Here is a 12,338-nt window from a genome sequence, read left to right on the forward strand (position 1 = left end):
TAGGTTTCCAAGAAAGGTGGCAAAAAGGCCAGGTGTGGTGGCTTATGCCTGTAATCCTAGCACTCTGGGAGGCCGAGGTGGGAGGATTGCTTGGGGTGAGGAGTTCGAGACCAGCCTGAGCAAGAGTGAGACCCCATCTCTATATCTCCACTAAAAATAGAAAAACTTAGCCGGGTGTGGTGGCACGTTCTTGTAGTCCCAGGTACTTGTGAGGCTGAGGTAGGAGGATTGCTTGAGCCCAGGAGTTTGAGGTTGTTGTGAGCTAGGCTAATAGCATAGCACTCTAGCCTGGGTGACAGAGTGAGACTCTCAAAAACAAAACAAACAAACAAACAAAAAACCAACGTTAGAGACCTGGGCACTTGATGATTCTCTTATGTCTCTCAGGCATTTGTTCATGTGCTCAAAGTGGCCCCTCCAGCCACTATCTCATCACTCCTTTTCATTGCCTTTATTGCAAATTACTTCTGAAGTTGGTCATTTTTCTGGCTGTTTAATGTCTTTTTCCTCCTCTCTCCACATTTCTACCCAGTACCCAGCTGACAGCACAGATTTATCCATACACTGCTTTATCCAAGCATCATCTACAATGTTGGCCAAATGGTAGAATTCAGGAAATATATGTTTAATGAATGAATGGATTAATTCATTAATGTAAAGTCAATGTTTCTGTGGAGTATTTGCATAATCAATAATACTTAAGTGCTGGAGATGATTCTTTTAAGGCTACACACTTGAAATAGCAATAAGTGTTTCCTTGTTGCCATTGAAATTAAATTGAATTGCACTACAAAATGAAAGTTCTTTATATCATTCCTAAGTACTACCATAGAATTTATAGGAATTACATGACAATATCAGTTTTCACAATTTTCCCAGATTAGCTGAAATATATGCAACCATACGTGCTCAAACATAGGAGCTCTCCATGAGGGACAGTTGCTGCTCCTCCTTTTTTCTCAGCTGACCAAAATCATTATCAGTATATATGCCTGAGAACTTGCAGGGCTGGGAAGTGGAGATCTACCCAAAACTATTGATGGGAAACACTTTTGTACCCTAATTGTCACACATCCCTTAATAGTTTTTATTTGCTAAAGATAACAGAGAATACTTTGGTGAGAAGAAAATTGAATATATTAGTAGGATACTAGCTCTTCAGTTCACAAAGGGTTCATTGGGATGTAGTTCCAAAGGCACAACTTAATTTTTTTTTTTAATTTTAGAGACAGGGTCTCACTCTGTTGCCCAGGCTAGAGTGTGGTGACGGGGTCATAGCTCACTACAGCCTGAACTCCTGGCCTCAAATGATCCTCCCTCCTCAGTCTCCCAAAGCATTGGGGTTACAGGTAGTGTGAGCCACACTGCATCTGGGTCAGAGATACAACTTATTTTAAAGCAACAATTATTTTAGAACATCTGGTTATGCAATATAAATTGAAGAAACAAACCTCTTCATTATTTCATTCCTCTTATCAGAGTGAGTGGTTAACAGTTAAAAATTATATTCATTCACACATCCTTGTTTTCTTTTTCAAATAAAACCCTTTAAATAGCAGTTGTTATATATAATGTACTATATTGATTTCTTGGGCTAGGGAATCTAGGAACATATAATCCCTGCCTTCCAGAAGATTAAAGTCTAATATGGAGGGTAAATATGAAAAAAATTATAATAATCTACTAGATTCAAATTGATCAAACTTAATATTGGGAGACCTCAAAACTTGGGTGTGTGCAATTGTACTTGTATGCCTACATATTTGTCTTACAGAACCCAATGTAGTGTGTATTTTGAGTACTGCTTTCTACCTAGTGATAAACACAATCTTCACCAATTTCAACTTTTCTTAGTAATTTGACATGTAATACTTACTTGAGTCCCATTCAAACATCAGAGCTAGAATTTTCCCTTCCTTACAGTGATTTTCCCCTTGGGTCCAAGGTCAAGGATGTCTCCTTGTCTGTAAAAACGTGTCTATCCAGAACAGTTCAAGCAGCACATGAGAGGGCCACGTGCATGCCACTGGCAAAGAAAGCTCACACGCTACAGCCCTAGGCAAACCATTAACAGGGTTTCTCTACCGCAGTGAATCATGGTGCTATCTCAATGGTGGGAAATGCTAAAGACACTGGCTTGGCTTTCACAGGTTGTCTGAGTTCCCACAAGATGTCCAAACACAGGTCACACACAGAGCAATCTCCTGCTGCAGACTCTACTCCAATTCTCCCTCCTAGGCTCCCACAGGGCAGGTACACTCTAATCCTTAGAGGATCAGAATTTTGTCTGATGTATAATAAACTGTACGAGTGTTTCTTAAGCTGTAAATTTACATAATATAAAAAAGAATATGTAGTGTTATAGTAATTCTGGCTATGAAAAATTCAATTCATATTTATACACTTTAATTATATACTATATAATTAAAGTATTTATAAATACTTTTATTTATAATAAAGTATTTCCCTATATTTAAAATTATTATATTAGCAATTAAACACTGAGAGGAAATTAAGCACCCAAGGGAAATAATGTCAAAATCACAATAGATTTGAAATATTTGGAATGGCTTATTTTAAGCGAAATATTACAAAACAATTTCTTTTCTAATAAATGGGGAAAAAGTGGTCTTCCATTTTAATATCATTATAATTAGTCAACCAGTCTTGCTGGAGTATATTTCAAATTAATTTCCATGCTAAAGACAAAGTAAGTCATACATGCCATGCATGTACCATATTTTCCTTCACACTTTCTATCAATGTTTACTTCCCAATGGAAAAAATATAGTATTATTCATGTCATTTTATTTAGTTTTTAGTACTTATAATATACATAGGTTAACTTACAACAAGATCACTTAAAGGATTTTTTTAAAGCACTCTATTGAGGTAAAAATACATAATATAAAATTCACCATCTTAATTATATAAGTCAATTATTTTTAGTAAATTTAAAGAACTGTGCACGCATTAGAAAAATCAAATTTTAGAACATTTCTATCACCCCAAAAGATCTTCTTGCCCATGTGTGAAATCCCTATTCCCACTACAACCCCAGGTCTTGTCTGAAAATTTTAATCAGGTTTTTTTTCCTTTTTCTGGCATTTCGAGAAGGGACTTAATGAACTCCTTACTGGGCCTTTATGGAAATCAAGGGATTTTTGAAAACAAAGAAATGGAATAATCTGAAGAAAATCTTTCTTAAGAAGACAGGCCATTAACTAGGCCTTGAGGATTGATGGACTTGACTGTTGAATCTTTTCTAAGTCAAGGTTGTAATGTATTAAATGTCTGAATTCTCACCAATAGTCAGCCAAGATCTAGTGACTTAAATTTCCACTCTACCTCCACTCACTTTAAATAATCAGATACAATAAATAGAAATGCTTTTAATTGTAGACATTATATAGTTGCCTGTTTTTAGAAAAAATCTAGTCTGACAATTTCTGCCTTTTGATTAAAGTGATTCCATTTGCATTTAACTTAGTCATTGGAATGACTGGATTTGCATCTGTCTTTTTGCTATTTTGCAAAAAGAATTCAATTAATTCTACTTCCACTGTGAAAATATGCATTCTGCTTAAACTTCTTCTCCTAACACCTACATAGTATTTATTCAGAGGTCTTGATTATAACTGACAGAAACCAATTGACCTGAATTAATAAATAGACAAACAAGAAAAAAAGGAATAAATTTGTTCACATTACTAAAAGTTTACCTTAGCTACCTCTAAAGGATCAAATGACTCATAAAGTGCCTATTCTGCTCATTTGCTTTCTTCTGTACGCTTTTATTCCGGTAGCAAAACACGCTTATATCCTACCTGCTTGATTGCTGCAAAGGGAAATGATCATATTCTTTCTCAAAGCTTGAGCAAATGTAATGGTAAACATTGGCTGTAACTTATTGCTGAATCCGTCACTATGCCAGGGATATGAATTAATCTTATTGGTTAGACATCTATCAGTGATTAATACTAATTATAACCCCCTTTGGAAGCTACAGCTCCCTCAAATGTAAATAAATATGTATTAATATTTGAAAAAAGGTTGCTGGACTGGCACGAACAACAGGTTTTTATTACACTACTTCCATGGTATAGTACTCTCCCATTCTTAATTTATGTTTTTCTTCTACAATGCTGACGTAATCTAAGGGTCTGTAGAAGTGCCCTAGTTGGTACTGCTCATTCAATTCATTCAATAACTCTTGAAGTAAGATCAACCCTTTGAAGAGAGTTCCAATAGTTCAATAAGTTGATAAAATCTTATATTTCCACTGGAATAAGAGGAAACCAAGAGTAGCAGATTTTGTCCCCTAAATGTTTTTACATGTACGTACATATGTCTACATGTGCATAGACACAAACACACATGCACACAAACATCCATATCCACATGTGTATCCCATGTGTTCTTACAATGTGACTAACACCCATCCAATGAAGAGGTGATGTCTATTTTTCTTCCTTTGAAATATAGGTGGAAATTATGATTGTTCTGACCAATACACTGTGGCAGATTTGATACTATGTGATTTTTGTAGCTAAGTCATAAACATTATACAGCTTTTGTCCAGCTCTCTTTCTCTGACTTGCTCTTAAAACCAAGGTACCATGTTGTAAGAATGCCCTGATCACACTAAGAAGACATGTGTTAGGTGTTCTGACCAATGGCACCAGGTGTGGTTCAAGCCACAGCAAGAACCAAGTGCCAGACACATGAGATAGTGAGCCTTAGAGTGATCACAACTCCCGGACGGACTTTGAACAACTCCACCAATGCCAAGTGGAGCAGACCCAAACAATTCCATTGAGCCATGACCAAATTGAAGACTTGTAAGGAAAATAAATGTCATTGTTTTAAGCCATCGCAGTTTGGATGATTTGTTAGGCAATCATATTAACTCTAACAAAAGGATATGTGTGTTTTTAATAATGCCTATCACCCTTTTGTATCTATACAGTTCTGCTAGAGGAGAAATTATACGAAAACTTAGCCTCTTCAATTACTTTCAGTGTGAAAATGAGGGTAACACAGCCTATGGCTGAAAGGCTACTGATGACTAATTCTTGAAATGAGAGACTATGATGACTTGGTGTACATTGATACTTTGGTGCATGTGTTTTAGGATGATCTCAAGATATGCTACTGCAAATGTTTTACATATGTTTACCTGGAAAAGTAGAAATCAATGTGAATTGTTAAAGGTCTCAAAGCGATGCTTATGTTTGAAGCAATCAAAGGCAAAACATATGCATCTAGTATATAATTTCTGACAAGTTGATGTCTCTAAAAATATACCATTCATTTTACTTTGGCATTTACTACCCATCTCCATTAAAGCAATTATTTAAATTTAATTTTAGGTATCTTCATTTTGGGTGGACTATTTTAGCAATGTATTTAAAATTAGATATTTTAAATTTTAAAAATCAATTTTTCTGTATCCATGACCTATTTCTCTAAAAATTATCTACAGGTTCATTGATTTGAGAAAACTTTTTTTTTTTTTTTATGTAAAAGTCCTTTGCTATGTAATTACCGTGGTGTAATCTTAACCAAGGAAACTAGTTATTCTTGGTAATTATGATACTGATGGTGTGCAGGCCTTTGGGAAGATAAATGACTGAACGTACAGGCCTCTGGAAAAAGCCAGACATGGTGAAAAATGCGATCCTTGCCATTACACCTTACAAAAGACTCTTGTGCCCACTGAGACAGAGAGCAAAATGAAAGTTTATTTGAATAGAATAAACTTCTTTTTCTATTAGGTTTTTAAAGATACTATGGATCAATGACAATATACTATAGCTGAGGCCTTCAGAATCAAATTCTAAAATCTCTTTTTGGAAGCATAACATCAAAAGAGATGTCAAAATGAAAAAAATGAGTAAATTTATTTTTTAGAAAATTATTTTGTATTTCTGCCATGCAATGATAAGATGTTAACATTCAAAACCTTGATATCAGAATCTTAGCCAACAGGCACAATTTATGAATTAATCAATGCAGTGTTTTAAAAACAATCTTTGCTTTAAAAAAAACCTACTATAGTCATTGTAGGCAAGAGACATGGTTTTGCATTCATTTGTAGGCATATAGTGTGTGTATATAAATGCTCATATATGTAAGCATGTATATATGTGTGTAAATAAATTATTCCTATGAGCATACATTTTATTTTGATTTAAAATTAATATATGGTCTGCTCTGGACATTCAAGAAAAGAATTTTAAGTAAAATGTATGTTTTTTGAGTATGTAATCAAAACAAGAAGGGGTGGTGGTTTAATTCTAACAGTATTATCAAGTTTTGACACTCTGGTTGGATTGGCATTGGATTATCAGTTTTTAAATTACTTAGTTTTATCAAAGCTACATATGAACATTTTTTTAAATGAGATATTACTATAACATAATTGTAAAAAGTTCAAGCCTCAGATTGATAGTTTGTGTGGGTGTAGAATGTAGAGTTGGAACCAGCTCTTCCTTGGCTTTTGAAGCCATTGTGCCATCATCGTCCACCCTCTAGCATTACTAATGGAAAGTCAGATGAGCTTTTCTGTGTAACTTTTTTTTTCTCTCCCTTGGAGGTTTTAGGATTTTTCCTTTGTTCCTTTGTTCTGAATTTTCCTGATGGTAGGCTTGGCATGAGCGTCTTTTATGACTCATTATGCTGAACTCTCAATATGGAAGCTCATGTCTTTCAGGTGTTGGGTAATTCCTTGAATAATTTCTTTGATAATTTCATCCATTGCCCCTTCCCCCTTTTTTTTAACACTGGCTGGTATTAACATAATACAGATGGTTCTAGCCATTGTAAATTAAAAAACAAACCTTAACTATAACATGCTTAATCGGAAGAAAGGCAAGAGAAAGGGCATTGATTAAATAGAGAAGTTTATTCTGTTCACATTCTGTGCCTTACTTCACTAAGTGTCATGTTCATTACTTTCCATCATTTACAAGATGTTTTAGTTTAAGGCTATTGTTTTCATGCTCTAATACAGTGGAGCAGTCCCCAACTTTTTGGCACCAGGGACCAGTTTCATGGAAGACAATTTTTCCAGGGATGGGGGTGGGGGAGGTGAGGGGGATGGTTTCGGGATGATTCAAGCGCATTACATTTATTGTGTACTTTATTTCTATTATTATTATATTGTAATATATAATGAAATAATTATACAACTCGCCATAATGCAGAAGCAGTGGGAGCCCTGAGCTTGTTTTCCGGCAAGTAGATGTTCCCATATGGGAGTGATGGGAGACAGTGACACCCAAGTGTCTTGCTTATGTCCAATCTACTCTGTAATCTTGTTTTGGTTGCTGTCACTGCAGAAAACCCTGTTTCACAAAGATAGAATGTTGGAAATGGAAGAGAAATCAGCCACAATAAGGTAAGGGAGCAGACTTTGTTTATGCTGGTTATGTTGGCACCTGCTCTACTTGCAACATAACCAAAGTAAAACCTGAGTCTGGGGAAAATTGTCTTAAAACAAATATACTTTCTGCAAGTGTTGATCAGGGGTCTATGTCTGAAGGGCACCAGTGAGGAGTGTATCTCTGCTGCATCATGATTCACAACTTTTAAGTGGTAGTGCCTTCAAACAAATCAAATTCAGATTATAGTATAATCAGAATTCCAATCCTTAGCTACAATCCACTAATTCATTGAAATGTTTTTGTAATGGATTTCCAATGTATGAAACTTTAATATTCCATTGTGCTAGATGGTAAGAGGAATTTTCTTCGCTTGGGCATTTTGTAAAACAACAGTAAAAACAACAAATCGAAATATAATTTTAAATTGTGTATTTAACACATTTTCTTTATTATTAGCTTTTGTTCTTAAAAGTGGATTCTCCTATTTCTTGGCTTCTTTTTATTTTTTACTCTGATTTCTTCTTCAGCTTGTGATGAACCTTCTCAGTAAGTACTCCTGGAACTCTATGGTGTGCTTTCTCTAAGTTTTACCTCTGTACAAAGTGTAAATTACCTTCTTTTCTTCAATCTCAGCGCTGCTCAGCTGTGTTCTCCAGCATCAGTGCTCAGCATCACAGTCGTACCACCCTGGCCTGTAGTTGATAATTTCATGGCACTTCTGTCACACCTGGCTGCTGATCCAATTCAATTCCATCTCCCCTTTATCCTGCATCTGTGTCTTCTGTGTGGTTATTAAATGCTGTTCTCATCCTGTTGGGAAACTATTTCAAGTTACACTGACTGTCTTCTGGAGAAATTTCTGAAGTGTGTAGCTTTTCTCAAAAGATGCCATTGACCAAATCACGGCTATTCTTTTAACTTGGAAGATTTAAACTTTGGAATACACAGTTCATATTTGTGTTTGGGGCCAAGCAATCTTTTCCTGTACCGTAGCTTCTAAAAGAAATGTGGTCTTAATTTCTCAAGGAAAATCAGTGGCTTACAGCCAGAAATATAAGGCAAAATAGAAATATGGACAAAAAGGTCAGTACTTGAAGTGTTTGGAATATTAAATCAAAAATCTGGTGGAAATAAGAAATGTCTCCCTCTTTTGTTGCTTCTGATGTGCCCTTTTTATTGAAAGATCAAGTTAGAACTATCTTGATACAACCATGTTAAGATTTCTTCCAGATTTCTAAGTCTTCAAGGAAGTATTTATTTATGACACCATAAAGATATTGATTATTTGATTCTTATAATTCAAAGGAAGCAAATGTGTACTTTTTAAAATTTCCTATGACATTTGAATAAAAATTATCAGCCCTGAAGTTCTTTGAATTTTTTCATAATTTTTGAACAATTTTACTTTGCCTTATTAGTGTGTAAAGTTTTTCATTGTTGTGAGCCCAAATTCTTTCATTGTTGTTAACCCAAAAATAGTTTGGCACAAAGGATTTGAGATATAAACATTTGGATTCAAAATCCATTTTTATGACTTAGTAAATAACTGATGATTTAGGGCAAATTAGTTGGTTTCCCAAAACCTGTTTCTTTATGCCTAAAAAGGGGACATACCTCCTCCTCTTCATTTAAAGACTCAAAATGAAGTTTGTGCTGAGTTTACACACACACCCACACACACACACACACACACACACACACACACAAATTGTATGTAAGCTTTTAGTAAGTTCTAAGTACAAGCTGAGTACTTGTCTTGGTACGCAATTCACAAAGTAGTAATTTGTCCCAGTATTGGAGGAAAATCTGTTACATTGAATAAGTGAGGGTTAGGGTGACCCTCTCCCATGGGAAATTTTACTAATGGATTTTCCTTGGTAGTTTTACGCTTTCATTATTTTCACTTTATGCATTTCACTTTGGAGACTAACCCCTGAATAAGACACTAACATAGGATGCTGGCAGTTACACTATTCTGAATAGTCGGAAGTTGTGTGTTAATGAGAAACGGGTACGAGAGAGTACAGAAGTGGCAGAGGGAGAAACCACCTCAGCTGACCAGCTAGAGAGGGGAAAGGTGTCACCATGCAGACAGGACAGAAAAAGGGCCTCGAGGGATGTGCAAGGCTGCAGTGGAGATGAGAGGAAAAGAAAAGGCGTTATGCATAGAAAGATCAGCCATGGAAATATGCAGTGATCTGAAAGGGTAGGATCTATTTGTGACTGGTGAAGACTTTGGTGTGGCTGAAGTTGACCCACAGGAACAATGGGACAAAGTGAAGCTCGGAAGTTGAGCTGCTGATGAACGGCTGTGTTATGCTTGCCTAAGGAATCTCTAATTTATACTGCAAACAGGAGGGAAACATTGGATGCTATGAAAAAGCATGAAGAAACATACGTGGGGAATGTTTTTGATGAAAAGAGACTAGAAAATGGTAAGAACTAGGAGTCTTAGAAATAGAATTTGCTGAATGAGAATAAACAAGAATTAAAATAAAGAAGTGACAATAAAAAAGGACAGAGGGGGTGTGATAAACATATGTTTTAAAAAGCAGTATAATAAGAGATGTTAATAACAAGAAAGTTTTGTACGTGTGCGAAAATGTGGAATTAGGGGAAAAAAAGGTGGAGAAGCTGAAATAGAGATTGCTGAGATATGTAGAGAGTGGGAGAGGATAAAGTCAAGAATGCCTGATGATAGAATAGAAGAAAATCCACTGCTGAGATACGCAGCTCAGTAAGATTCGAGAAAAAAAGAGCCCCAGATAGTCGTCTTCCAATAAATACTTTGCTTCCGTCTTAATCCTCCCCAACCCTACCCGAGGGAAAGCTGAACAAGAGAGCAGGGTACTGACTGATCTCAGAGTGGAATAAGTGAAATGTGGCAGCAAGCAGCTATGGAAGCCAGCCCACAATGCCCTTCATTCATTAAAATCACTGTCTAACATGAGAGTTATGGGGATACCATTGTATGCAAGTAATTAAGAATAATATTTATGAATTAAGTGAAGTCAATCTAACTGTAGAGAAGGCACAAGGAATTTACCTTTTTTCCTCTTTAACTCAGAGCAGTTATTTACTCTGAGCTTGATGAAGAAAGAACAGTGAATTGCATATCAGAGAAGACAAGATATCCAAGATCTAAGAGTCAAGTCAAGAATTAGATTCTTCTGTCTGCATAACACTCACCTATGAACCATTAGAAGCATTATTTATTAGCCTAAAGGATCTTCCTACCTAGGCAATTTTCTATCCAGAGAGAAGAGAGAAATAGTAGAGACTGCTTTACTCTGTATTTTGGAAGGATGAAGGCATGAAAATATCACTTTTGGGTGTTAGAGCTCATTTCGACATTTCTGCCATCACTTCTGTCTCTCTCATTAATATTTATGAGTATGTTAAGCTCTGAATATTGTGTTTGTTTTCCATATAGTGAACTAGGTTTCTATGCAACAGTCACTGTGCAAACTAATGCCCCCCAAAAGTAATACCAATAGACAATAACACAACCTGAGTAGGTGTAAGTAAGAAAATGAACAATACCAAATTTTAGCAAAAATGTATAGCACTAAAACTACTGTGATGCTGGTGAGAGTGTAAAATGACACACTTTAGGCAACTATTAAGCTATTTCTTATAATGTTATGCATAGATCTTTCTTATACCACAACAATTTCACTATGTATTTACTCAGGAGAAATTAAAACATTTCCACAAAAAAACAAAGCTCAACTTGCACAAAGACGTTCATAGAATTTTTATTTACAATAGCCAAACACTGAATCAAACCAAATGTCCACCAGTAGGACAATGGCTAAATGTATCCAACAATAAAAAAGGAAGAGCCACTGGTATGTACCACGACAGAAGTAAATTTCAAAAAGACTAAGCAGAAGAAGCTAGACAAAAATTACCACGTTGCATTTCATGCTTTTTACATTAAGTCCAACAAAGGCAAAACTAATCTATAAGGACAGAAATCAAAACAGTGTCTGCTTATAGAGGGGCAGGAAGGGGACATAAAGGAAATTTCTGGAAAAATGGGAGTGTTTTATATCTTGTTTAGGGTATTATTTGATTGTATAAACTGTAAAAATGTATTGAATTGTATGTTTTAGTTCCCCTTGCATTTTGCCAAATATAGAAATTTTACCAAAAAAAAAAAAAAAAAGATGATGATGATGATATGGTACCTGCCTCCTAGGCCAGGCGCGGGGCTCACGCCTGTAATGCTAGCACTCTGGGAGGCCGAGGTGGGAGGAGTTGAGGTCAGAAGTTCGAGATCAACTTGAGCAAGAGTGAGAACCCGTCTCTATAAAAAATAGAAAAATTAGCTGGATGTGGTGGTGTGCACCTGTAGTCCCAACTACTTGGGAGTCTCAGGCAAGAGGATAACTTGAGCCCAGGAGTTTGAGGTGGCAATGCACTATGATGACACCACTGCACTCTAGCTGGGACAACAGAGCAAGATCCTGTCTCTAAATAAATAAATAAATTCAAAATCATAAAAACGTGAATACACAATGTTTGTAGATATTTTATTTTATTATGTATTCCTGGAATTAACTCTTTTTGGAATTTCATGTAGATATGATTGGTTAATATGAAGCTAATGAACATTTGTAGGCTAATTAATAGGTTCACAAGCCTTGGCATAGTGAGATAAAATGTATATCAGTATCTACATACAAAAGTCATGCCTTAAATGTTACCTGAGAGGAGGAAAGGGTGTCTATAGAACAGGGAGGGTTGTTTGAAATGAAGAGACAGCCTGCAGGAAACCATACCAATGGGTGGAAGTGTCAAAATCAGGGGACGTCAAGCAGGAAAGCAGGCTTGTTATGAAACATATGACAGAGGAGATGTCTGGCATCCTTGCAGAGCATGTAGAAGTATCTCTGGCATCTCATATGTCAAGCTAGACTTTTGCATAAAAATGATGATATATGA

The sequence above is a fragment of the Lemur catta genome, chromosome 5 (genome assembly GCF_020740605.2).
Source record: "Lemur catta isolate mLemCat1 chromosome 5, mLemCat1.pri, whole genome shotgun sequence".
NCBI classification, from domain to species: domain Eukaryota; kingdom Metazoa; phylum Chordata; class Mammalia; order Primates; family Lemuridae; genus Lemur; species Lemur catta.